The following is a 10,696-nucleotide window of genomic DNA, read 5'->3' as shown; positions in this document are numbered from 1 at the left end:
CTCTCTCAAGCCCGTCGCCAGCAATAGCAGCTGCGCAGTCCATGCTTCTTTTACGAAAGCGACTTCTTCTAGCCGGCCCACACTCCACGCCGCCTCTCTGCCTCTCTAGAAGCGGCTACCACACGTCTGCACTTTATATTTGGAAATCACGTGCTCGCCATCTTGCTGCAGAGCCGATTTGGTTGGTCGATATTTCCACCTTTTTATAAAATCACATAATATTAATTAAGGCCCTTGTGTATTAAGGTCTCTTTTGCTCCATGCACACCTTGCCACCTTCTCCTTCCATTTCACACATATTCAAGGCCACATTGGCCCCTTCAATATTTAATTTCCCCCCATGCTTTCACACCTTCGAATACTACCTGCGAGTGCCCACTCTTTTCTTGGATGCATACACACATACACACACCTTCGAATACTACTTGCGAGTGCCCACTCTTTTCTTGGATGCATACACACATTCAGAGCTACCGAACGGCTGATACTACCTCCAGCCGGACAAACCTGTACAAGCCTACAACAAACCTGTACAAGCCTACAACAAAACCATCCACCCTGTACATCTGCCAAGGCATTCAGGGCAAAGTTTTTTAACATGCCATGCATTCCATATGTACACAAGCCCAAAACACCTTTCAGATTTTCGCCTGACATACTTTGCCAACCCCTAGGCTGCTTGAGCATTTATGCTCAGCAGCAAAAAGATAAAGTCCAATAGCTATCCACCAGGATCAAAAGGAAACTGTTGTAACTCACCATCCCATTTCCCAACATCTATGAAAAACAATGGCTGCATCACTACATACCAAACATCAACCATATGTGCCACAAAATCATTTCCGACCATCATTTGATAAGCATTCACAGACTCTGACCACGCAGCATCACCCTCAAGCCTTCGCTCTTCAAATAAACCATGAAAGAGCACTTCACCCACAACAAACCTCCTTATCTTCAAAACCTATGGCATTGCAACATCTAGCATCCAATTCATCATTACCAGTGAAGGCCAGGTTCCAACATTTTGACCTTTATGCACAGAAAAATCCACATCCTTTCCAACAGCAGTGTCCACAAACACTTCCAGCTCTTGTAATTCAGGCATCTCTTCACAATCATACAGCTCAACTGGTTCAGAACCCTTGTCATCCATGGACTTTGCCTTAAGCATTTTAGCAACACGCAAAGAAGCCTTAGTTACACTCTCAACCATATCTGCATCCATGTCCATCTCTGGCTCCTGTTCATCAAGGCTAGCAACTTCCCACACATCATCCTCAAGCACAATACTCACATCAGAACGCTCTTCATCAGCCAAATCTACATGCATACCTTCCTGAATGTTGCCAACCCCCCTAGTATCTTCGTCCAAAGACTCCCCAGCACATAATGCATCAAATGGAAAAACATCCATATCATTCATTGCAGGTACCATACCACCATCCAGCTGTCCAAGAAAATCCATAACAATAGGATCTTCCTCCATGCTCTCCACATCCGCATTGCAAACCGTCTTCACTTCACCACAAGTCTCTACCCCATCCTCCTCCCTTGTAGAATCTGGCAAAGAATCATCCTCAAAGCATTCTGTATCCAACTCCTCTTCCTTCTTATCATCAACCAATCCCAAGGCATCATCCCCTTTGCTTCCATGTGCATGCATGTCATCCAGATCCGAATGCAAATGATCTCCAATAGAGCCTTCCAAATCACTGTCATGTACAGCCATGACGTCCAAATCCAAAGAAGAATCCACTGGCAACTCCTCATCTGCAAAAGTCTCAAACCTTGACCCAAATTCCTCATCCTGCTTTTCATCCACCTTCACATGCTTTAAAGACTTTGGAAAAAAATCAGAAGGCACATAAAACATCCCCCTTTGCACCTGTATAGGCCTTTGAGGTTCCTGTCTAATCAAACTTTGCATAGGACTCTTATCCACCTCAACCAAATTTACATGCATATCCCTTGCAGACACAACACCTTCATACGGATAAATACCCATCTCCATCTGCTTCAAAATCTTGCCTTCCTTTTCCCTAGCAACCCTAACTGCATCATCAAATGACTTGGGATTCTTCAACTCAACCCTGACCTTCAAATGAGTTAGCAAACCATCAATAAACAAGCTCTTTTTCAGAAACATAGGAGGAACTTCCTGCTTCAATGTCATACACCACTTACCCCACAAACATGTAAATACCTTCACAAAATCATCCAGTGATTGCCCATGGACCTGCTTCAAGATGCTCAACTCCTGCCAAAAAGCACACTAGAATCCTCCGCCGCTTGCTGTGCTGAAAATGCTCCAAAAGGCCTTCTTTCAACCTGTCTAAGGTCAAAACACCATGTAGCTCATATGCCGCATCCTGTGCTTCAAAATCTTTAAACCAGCTTCGGGCATCTCCCTTCAAGAAAATCTTTATTAGCTTCAAAACCTGCTCTTCATCTGTCACATGATTGCTAATGCATGCCAACTCCATTTGCTCCAAAAAGTCAGACACATCTTCACCCTTCCTGCCATGAAATTCTGGATAAGACCACATCATGAAAACCTGTAACAATCTCTGAGCTCTCCTCAGTGGGACATACACCCTTCTAGGCAAAGAACAACACCAGAGCTCTCCTCAGTGGGGGCACCAGAAAGATGTGAGGTGAAAACAAAGAAGAAAAACCATGCCTCTATAGCCCTTCACCTCCCAACCTTGGAAACACCAACATGAACGGGGGCACCACCAGCCCACCGGCGGCTGGAACACTTCTCTCAGTTCACCACACCACCCACACCAGAAAGACAGCACAAAACAAGGGCACCATAGACAAAGCAAACACCCAGCAATATATTCCCAGAAAACACATCATACAAGCTTCTCCCGACACAGAAGCCTTACTCACACAACCATACAAACACTCTGGCTTGGATTTACTGCCAAGGGAATTCGACCGCAGCCTCACTGCCTCTAGAATTACAACCTTGCGTCTGACGACCAAGCCCTTTCAGCCACAAACACATCAACACTTTAACCCTTCATTGCCAAGGATACATTACATCCTCATCGACACATGATCCACTGCATTTGCCCGCAGTCGGCTTGCTCTGGTTCCTTGCTCTTTCTACCTGCAAAATCGGCACCCACGTTCTCTCTCCTCCTCTCAGTGTGCTACCAGCCCCACCAGCCAAGAGCAACACCTTTGTCCTTCTCTCCCAGGCGGCTCTCTCTCACATGTTGGCACCACCTGCCGTCGCAGCCCCACAGCCAAACAGCAACCCAGGCAACTCACCGGCTCCCTTCAAAGGCGGGCCCTTCTGCTATTCGCCAGTCTCACCGCCAGCCAAAAACACCCTGTCGGTGTCTCCCAGTTGTCGCCTGCAGCCACAGCCACATCACCTTACCCAGTACCAGCAGCGGGTCTTCTCACATCCAGTTTCTCCCGCTCTTCGCTACGCACATCCCTCCACTGAAACGGCTACCATCACACGGTACCAGCCCCTCGCCAGGCAGCTCCTCTGGCGGACCAAACCAAACCAAGGCCTCTCTGGTCTTCGCCTGCCCTATCCGCCACGCCGTCCCCAGTTGTCGACAGCAGCTACAGCCAGCCTCACCTGCTTCGCTAGCAGCCCTCCCTCATGTGCTGCTTCTCCCTGTCATCGCCAGCCACCGCCAGTTCTGCACGTAGACGACTCTCTCCAGCCCGTCGCCAGTAGCTGCGTAGTCCACACCTTCTTACGGAAGTGGCTTCTTCTAGCCGGCCCACACTCCACGCCTCTCTGCCTCTAGAAGCGGCTAACACACGTCTGCACTTTATATTTGGAAATCACGTGCTCGCCATCTTGCTGTAGAGCCGATTTGGTTGGTTGATATTTTCACCTTTTTATAAAATCACATAATATTAATTAAGGCCCTTGTGTATTAAGGTCTCTTTTGCTCCATGCACACCTTGCCACCTTCTCCTTCCATTTCACACATATTCAAGGCCACATTGGCCCCTTCAATATTTAATTGCCCCCCATGCTTTCACACCTTCTGCGAGTGCCCACTCTTTTCTTGGACGCATACTCACATTCAAAGCTACCGAACGGCTGATACTACCTCCAGCAGACCACGTTCCAGACAAACCTATACAAGCCTACAACAAAACCATCCACCCTGTACATCTGCCAGGGCATTCAGGGCAAAGTTTTTTCACATGCCATGCATTCCATATGTACACAAGCCCAAAACACATTTCAGATTTTTGCATGACAGCGCCAACAAAAAGTAGGGGTGGAGCCCTACTTTTGGCCAACACACCCTACCTTTTGGGTGCTAAAGTGAGAAAAAAGCTCACTTTTCCAAATCGAGTTGAAAAGGAGCTGTAGCTTCATGCATGGGGTGCCGATTCATGCATGGGGGGGCTCTAGAGAAAGCTCTCTTCATCCTCTATGCATATATAAGCTTGGTTCATGCTTTCCCCTACTAAGGAGCTAGTGACTTCTCCTTGGTAGCCTCTTTCTTACTTAGTCTAATTTACGATAATTAAGCCATAAGGGCTCATACGCTCATTGATTATGAATCTTTTCCTTTTCTCCATAGGTGCTCTTGATCCTTTGTGATCATTGATGCCTTGAGAAGAGGAGAACGAAGCTTGCAGGTACCAAAGGAAGCAGCATTACAATGGGGTTATGGAGATCTTAGCCTCCATAGTCCCTAGGAAGTATTAACTCAAGCATAAGCCATCCTTCATTGATGTAAGCTTAAAATGACTTGATTAATACAAAGCCTTTCGAGGGGGGGCGGCCTCATAAATGCGGTCCTCATTGTGGTGTCTTGTGCAATTTTCTTTCATTATAATTTCTATGCATGTGCTAGAGGAGCAAGTGGCTATCCACTGTTAGCGCCCTCTATGTGTGTTTATTCCATGCATGATAATTGGTTAATGCATGATAATTGGTTAATGCTATGCATGAATCTATATGTGAAGAGCAGTAATGGCTAAACCTCTTGAGTAGCATTCTCTCAATGATTGATTCGCATGCTATATCACTTCTCTTTCTTATGAAGATTGCATTTAGTAAGGCTAAGTGAATTATTATGGTTCAGGCATGTGAGTATGCGTGCGTGCATGCTAATGAATTAAGAGCCATATGCAATAGGATAAAGCCAAGACTCAATAAGTGCGGATGTTATAATTAAGTATGCTAATCAATAAGTTTATGCTTGGCAATTGTTATGTTGATTTTTTGTAATTGTAATTGACTAATAAAATTGCAACAAGAAATTAACAACAAGGTTACACACACACACACATAGTTATATGAATATATATATGTGTGTGTGTATGTATTTATACATACATACACACACACATATTTTTTACAATGATCTTGTGCTATTAGTGCATGATCTCTCTCCCCCCCCCCCTCCCCAACTCTATGCATTCGCCGAAAGCAACGGTGGGCTCAATTCTGTATCACACCTTATGACGTGGGAATGATGGTGCCCACTCTTCTTTTTCTACAATCCTTTCTTTTTCTCTTTAAGCTTCCTTATCCTTGTTGGCCATCTGTAGTTTGTTTTTTTTAGTTATTTTTTGAAATTTTTAATAGGGCAAACCACAAGAGCCAGGTAAGCATTCATCTAGCAAGGCCCAAATATATGTAACAAGCACAGTAGAAGGCGATGTAGCAATGCATAAATGCATCAAACACTGTGTCTTCCAAGAACCACTATGCTAATGACTCAAATCTGAGCCACATATCTGACTCCAGCCAACAAAACAGTAACACCCAAAATCTGCAATCTGAAAATGACAACCTTTAAAACCTATAACCTGTATTTCTATGACCTAGAACCTGTATATATGAACCAATATACTTGGTTCTTGCCACCTACAACCTGTCTTTTACATAGAAAGACCCAAATCTGCAGACTATATGTAGAAAATTGACCTGCTGCTGCTGCAAAAAATGATGAAAATGCCTGTGCAGCACTTAGAGTGTCAAAATTGAGCCCGAAATGACCTTAGATGCGATTTTGGAGCAGACCATGGGCTTTGCCCTTTCCCAAAGTGTATGTCAACCTCTTTGCGCTCCTCAAAGGGCATCTCATTCTGAGAACATGACCCTGTGTGCTGGTGGTGAAATCCTAGAGCTCAAATCTGCTCTGATACCAGTTGAAGAGTGTGCATGGAGGATGTGTGCGTGTGTGGAGTAGCATTGAGATGGAGAAGAAGAAGACACAAGATGTGGACTTCTTGTCACAATGAGTGACTAGGGTTTTGAGAGAGTCCTTATTACTTATACTACAAAGAATGGTGTCCACCGATCGCCCACTTACTTAGGGCTAGCACAATGGCATTAGAGTGAGAAATGGGCTTAACACTCATCAACGAGACTCCCCTATCCCTCAAATCAAGGGCACAATCACAAGGGTGAACATCATTCAGGGTAGCCAACAATGTTTGTCCCCATAACCTGGGGCTTGACAACAAAACACTTTACCAAGTGAGCTACCACTTTATAATTAATTTGGTTATTTAAAATTTAGTTATATTAAGTAGTAGGTGCGAAGGTTAAACAGAGACTTGAAAGTGTGAATAAGAGACTTGGAAGTGTGAACAAAAGACAATGATAAGGTACTTTTTTAACGATGAGAAGTTTAACCTAGCCCCAAGTGGCCTCCTCCAAAGTGCCACACTGAACACTCAGGATGTACTTCTTTTTTCTTTGATTTCACAAGTAAGAAATGTAGTGTCTCTTATTTTGGGGGCAAAGTGTGTACATTTTCCAAAAAGTTTTGCTACTGAAAAATAACACATAAAATTCTCTCTCTCTCTCTCTAATCTAAAGCAATGGGCTTAGTTTTGTAATGCACCTCACGACATAGGAACAATAGCACCCACTCTTCTTTCTCTGTAATCCTCCCTCTTTTTCTTTGCGCTTCCTTCTCCTTGTTGGCCATTTGTAGTTTGTTTTTTTTTTTTTTAAAGATTTCTAACAGTTTGGCATTAGAGTGGGAAATAGGCTTAGCACCCACATGGGACCCCCCTTATCTCGCAAATCAGGGGCACGATCACAGTTTGCTAGTAGTGTTCGAGCCCACAACCTAGGGTTTGACACCAAAACACTTTACCAACTACGCTACTATCCGATAATTAATTTGCTTTTTTGAAATTTAAAATTGAGTATTTAAGAGACTTGAAATTGTAACACCAGACTTGGAAGTGTGAACAATAGGACAATCACAAAGTCGGGAAGTTTAACCTAACCCTAGGTGGTCTCCTTCATAGTGCCGCACAGTCTCAACACTATTTGTGGCTCTATGCAAAGGCAAAGAACGGTCCGCATTCATCGTGTGAATGTCGAGGTGCACTAAGCTCGGACTTAAATAAGCGCCCGCCCACCTAGCTTTCAAACCCACTCGATCCTAGGCGTGTGTCTTAACCACCTCGCGTGTGGGGTTTAGTGCATTTTATGCTATATTTTGTCTTGATCTAGTCATCCAACACATCCAATGGTCGCAAGCATATCGAGATTCACAAGGTGAATGTGAAGCGCTGATTCCTTTGTCTCCCCCTCTTTAATGCGTTGTGCCAATTAGTCATTGGGGCATTTAGAGTGAGAATGTACTAACACAAGTAAGACATGTAGTATGTACTATTTTTATCCAGTAATTCACGCAGGCCTCATTTTTTACGATCACCTTTACCCTTCAAAATTGATGTTTTCTATCAGTTTTCACACAGGCTTGATTTTTGACAGTTGCCCTTAAGGAATTGTTCATTTCAGTGCTCGACAAAAACCTTTTTCCCAACCCTTAAAAATAAAGGCTTTTGAAAATAGAACCGGTATTTTGTGCTAAATATAGTGATTTTACCGGTAACATACACTAAAACTAATGAATTTCAGCCCTTAAATGTAAGGGCATGGTCAATATGCAGCCGGTTTTTTTGAAATCTAGTCGGTAAAATTACATGTAAATGCCGGTTTTGTCGAGCACTGGTTCGTTTTAACACAATTTAGTGTATTTCATGACTCACATTTGACGGCTAAAATACCCAAAAATGGGCATGCCGGCCGTCAAAAGGTAGCTAAGATTTCACAAGTAAGAAAAAGTGTGTGTGTCTTATTTTGGAACAAGTAAGAAAAAGTGTGTGTGTGTCTTATTTTGGAACAAGTAAGAAAAAGTGTGTGTGTGTGTGTGTGTCTTATTTTGGAACAACTTTTTGCCCAAACTTTCCAAAAAGTTTAATATTCATCTATGAAGAGGCGTTTTCTCCAAAGGTGGGTGGTGTAATAGGCTCTCCCTTTCACAAGTCACATCCACTGCGGCACATTAATCAAACATTGCATGCAAAATGCGCAAAGCTGAAACTTCGTAGCTAGATTTGGGGAAGGTTAATATAAGATTTCTGTGCATGCTCCGCTAATCATTTGGCAGCCCGGCGCCATTGTTTCTCTCCAAAGCTTCAGAGTTTTGTCTTGCTTCACTGCCCTATTGAGCGCTTTCTCTCCAGACAGAATTGTTGCTCTTGGGTTCTATTTAGCCAGGATTATGGTGCTTAATTGAGCAGTTATGATTAAAACAGATTATGCTACTTAATTGGGTTCTATTTAATGAGGATTATGGTGCTTAATTGGGCCAATTAGCAGATGCTGTATCGAGCGCTTTCTCTGCACACGGATACCTCTTGGTTCCATTTAATGAGGATTATGGTGCTTAATTGGGCCAATTAGCAGATGCTTTATCGAGCGCTTTCTCTGCACACGGATACCTCTTGGTTCCATTTAATGAGGATTGTGGTGCTTAATTGGGCATTTATGATTAGGAGTTCTTAGCTATTTGGGCTGTTTCTCGCTTCATTCTAGGTATTAGAGTTTGCGATAGTCCCACTCTGCTTTCTGAGATACAAGGTTTAGAGATCATGATTGATGCAGATAAGGGTAATTAGGGTTTTCTCAAATGCGCAGAGAAAACCAGGTGTTTGATTTGGGTTCTTCAGAAAATGTAAAGAAACTTCTTTGGTGTGGGACTTCGGATCGGACGCATTGGATACATTTAGAGACAGGCAAAAACTGGTTTGTAGTGTATTTTCCTGGTCGAAATTGAGGGTAGTTCTTCTTAGTCCTGGATAATCAATAGCCACTAAGTCATGAGTTCCAGCATTTTGGTAGGTTTTTGTTAGAGATCTCTATGGTTGCCTTCATTTTTTTCTGGCTGTAATTTCTTTAATTTTATCATTGTTTTGGGCCGTTGTTCTGAAATACTTAACTTACAAAAACAAACCTTTCTCCTTGTTAAAAGAAACTTCTCTTAAAAAAATATGTATGGAGGCAAATTTTTGGTTGATAATACAGCTAGCTATTAGGGCTACAAATTTTTGGTCTAGCCATGTTATAGGTACAAGTTAAAGCTTCTTTATATAAAAAGCTTATGTGCCTTTTTTTCTAATCTATCATAAATGAAATTAATGTTTTGTAAATATGTTTATGTTGCAAAATTATATATTGTCAACCATTGTTGTCATCACTAGGAATTTTGCCATGAAAATAGGAAAGTGGTCCATTAGGATTACCCAGTGTCTTGTGGAAGTGTGCCTTATACAATATGTAACCTTGCGCAGTTTGACTTTGTGTTATAAAAAACCAATCTTTATTTAAGGCTTTATAATTGGCTTATTTGCTTATTAACTCTGTGCTTGTCTCTAACCAATCATGAAGTTTCTTCTAACCTTGGTCATGGAGGTTGGTAGTTTATCTTCTTGTTATAAGTGGAGGTGCTTAACGACTAAAAAACACAATTTTTCACTTCCCAAGTGCTTCTAATATTTGCCCCCCCTTCCCCCAAAATTAAGGGAGTCTACATTTACAAGATATATTCGTGGGTAGTCTTAAACTTGCCATATAGCCATAAGCAAGGCCAGTGTCTTAACCCGATTACAAGTGCATGTTTTTGGTATTTACAACTTTTTTATTAAAGTTTAGACTTAAGTTCCCCCTAACTTTTAGTCCCCCAATTCCCACAAAAGTTGGCAAGATTATCCGCATAGCCCCGTCGAAGCGCCTGTCTGAGCTAAGTTAGAGTGATTACCTTAGACAATGTAGCTTGCCCCAAATGCATAAGCCTTCAAAGAAGTAGATTTGTCTGCCGAGTTGACACCAACTTGGTTGCAAACATCTTGCTCTAAATCTGATCCTCAACACTCCTTGTAGAGTGTTGGACCTATTTGCCCTGATGAGTGAACCTACTTTGCACATAGGTGCATCAGTTTTCTTGTCACAAGTGCCTTTGGTCCACATGACTCCAAGTGAAGCCACCGCGTTCCTTTGCCATTCAAACATTTGCACCTCTTTGGCCTCGATTCAGTTTGACTAAGTACTCTAGCTTGCCTTGACTCCAAGACCTGCTTCGCCATGCTCAAGCCAATCTGTCTCTTAACTTGTTCAAGCAGTTTTGACCTTCATGTTTGCATATACATGTTCCTGTGCGCAAGGCGCACAGTCCACCCACTTAAGTCTGCTTAGGCCACCATAACAACCTTCACATGATCTCTTGCTTCGTGACTCTTCACCATTACTTGAACCTCTAAGTTCAGAATGTGTCTTGTGGCTCGTTGAAAGATCACAGTCTTCTTTGACACAATCCGCTTGGTCAGCTAAGTCCTAAGTTTCACTTGCTTAAACGTTGTCTCGGGTTGTACCCTCCTGTTTTGC

The sequence above is a fragment of the Cibotium barometz genome, chromosome 6 (genome assembly GCF_041138505.1).
Source record: "Cibotium barometz isolate CiBa-2024 chromosome 6, ASM4113850v1, whole genome shotgun sequence".
NCBI classification, from domain to species: Eukaryota; Viridiplantae; Streptophyta; class Polypodiopsida; order Cyatheales; family Cibotiaceae; genus Cibotium; species Cibotium barometz.
Note: the sequence above shows the minus strand (reverse complement) of the source record.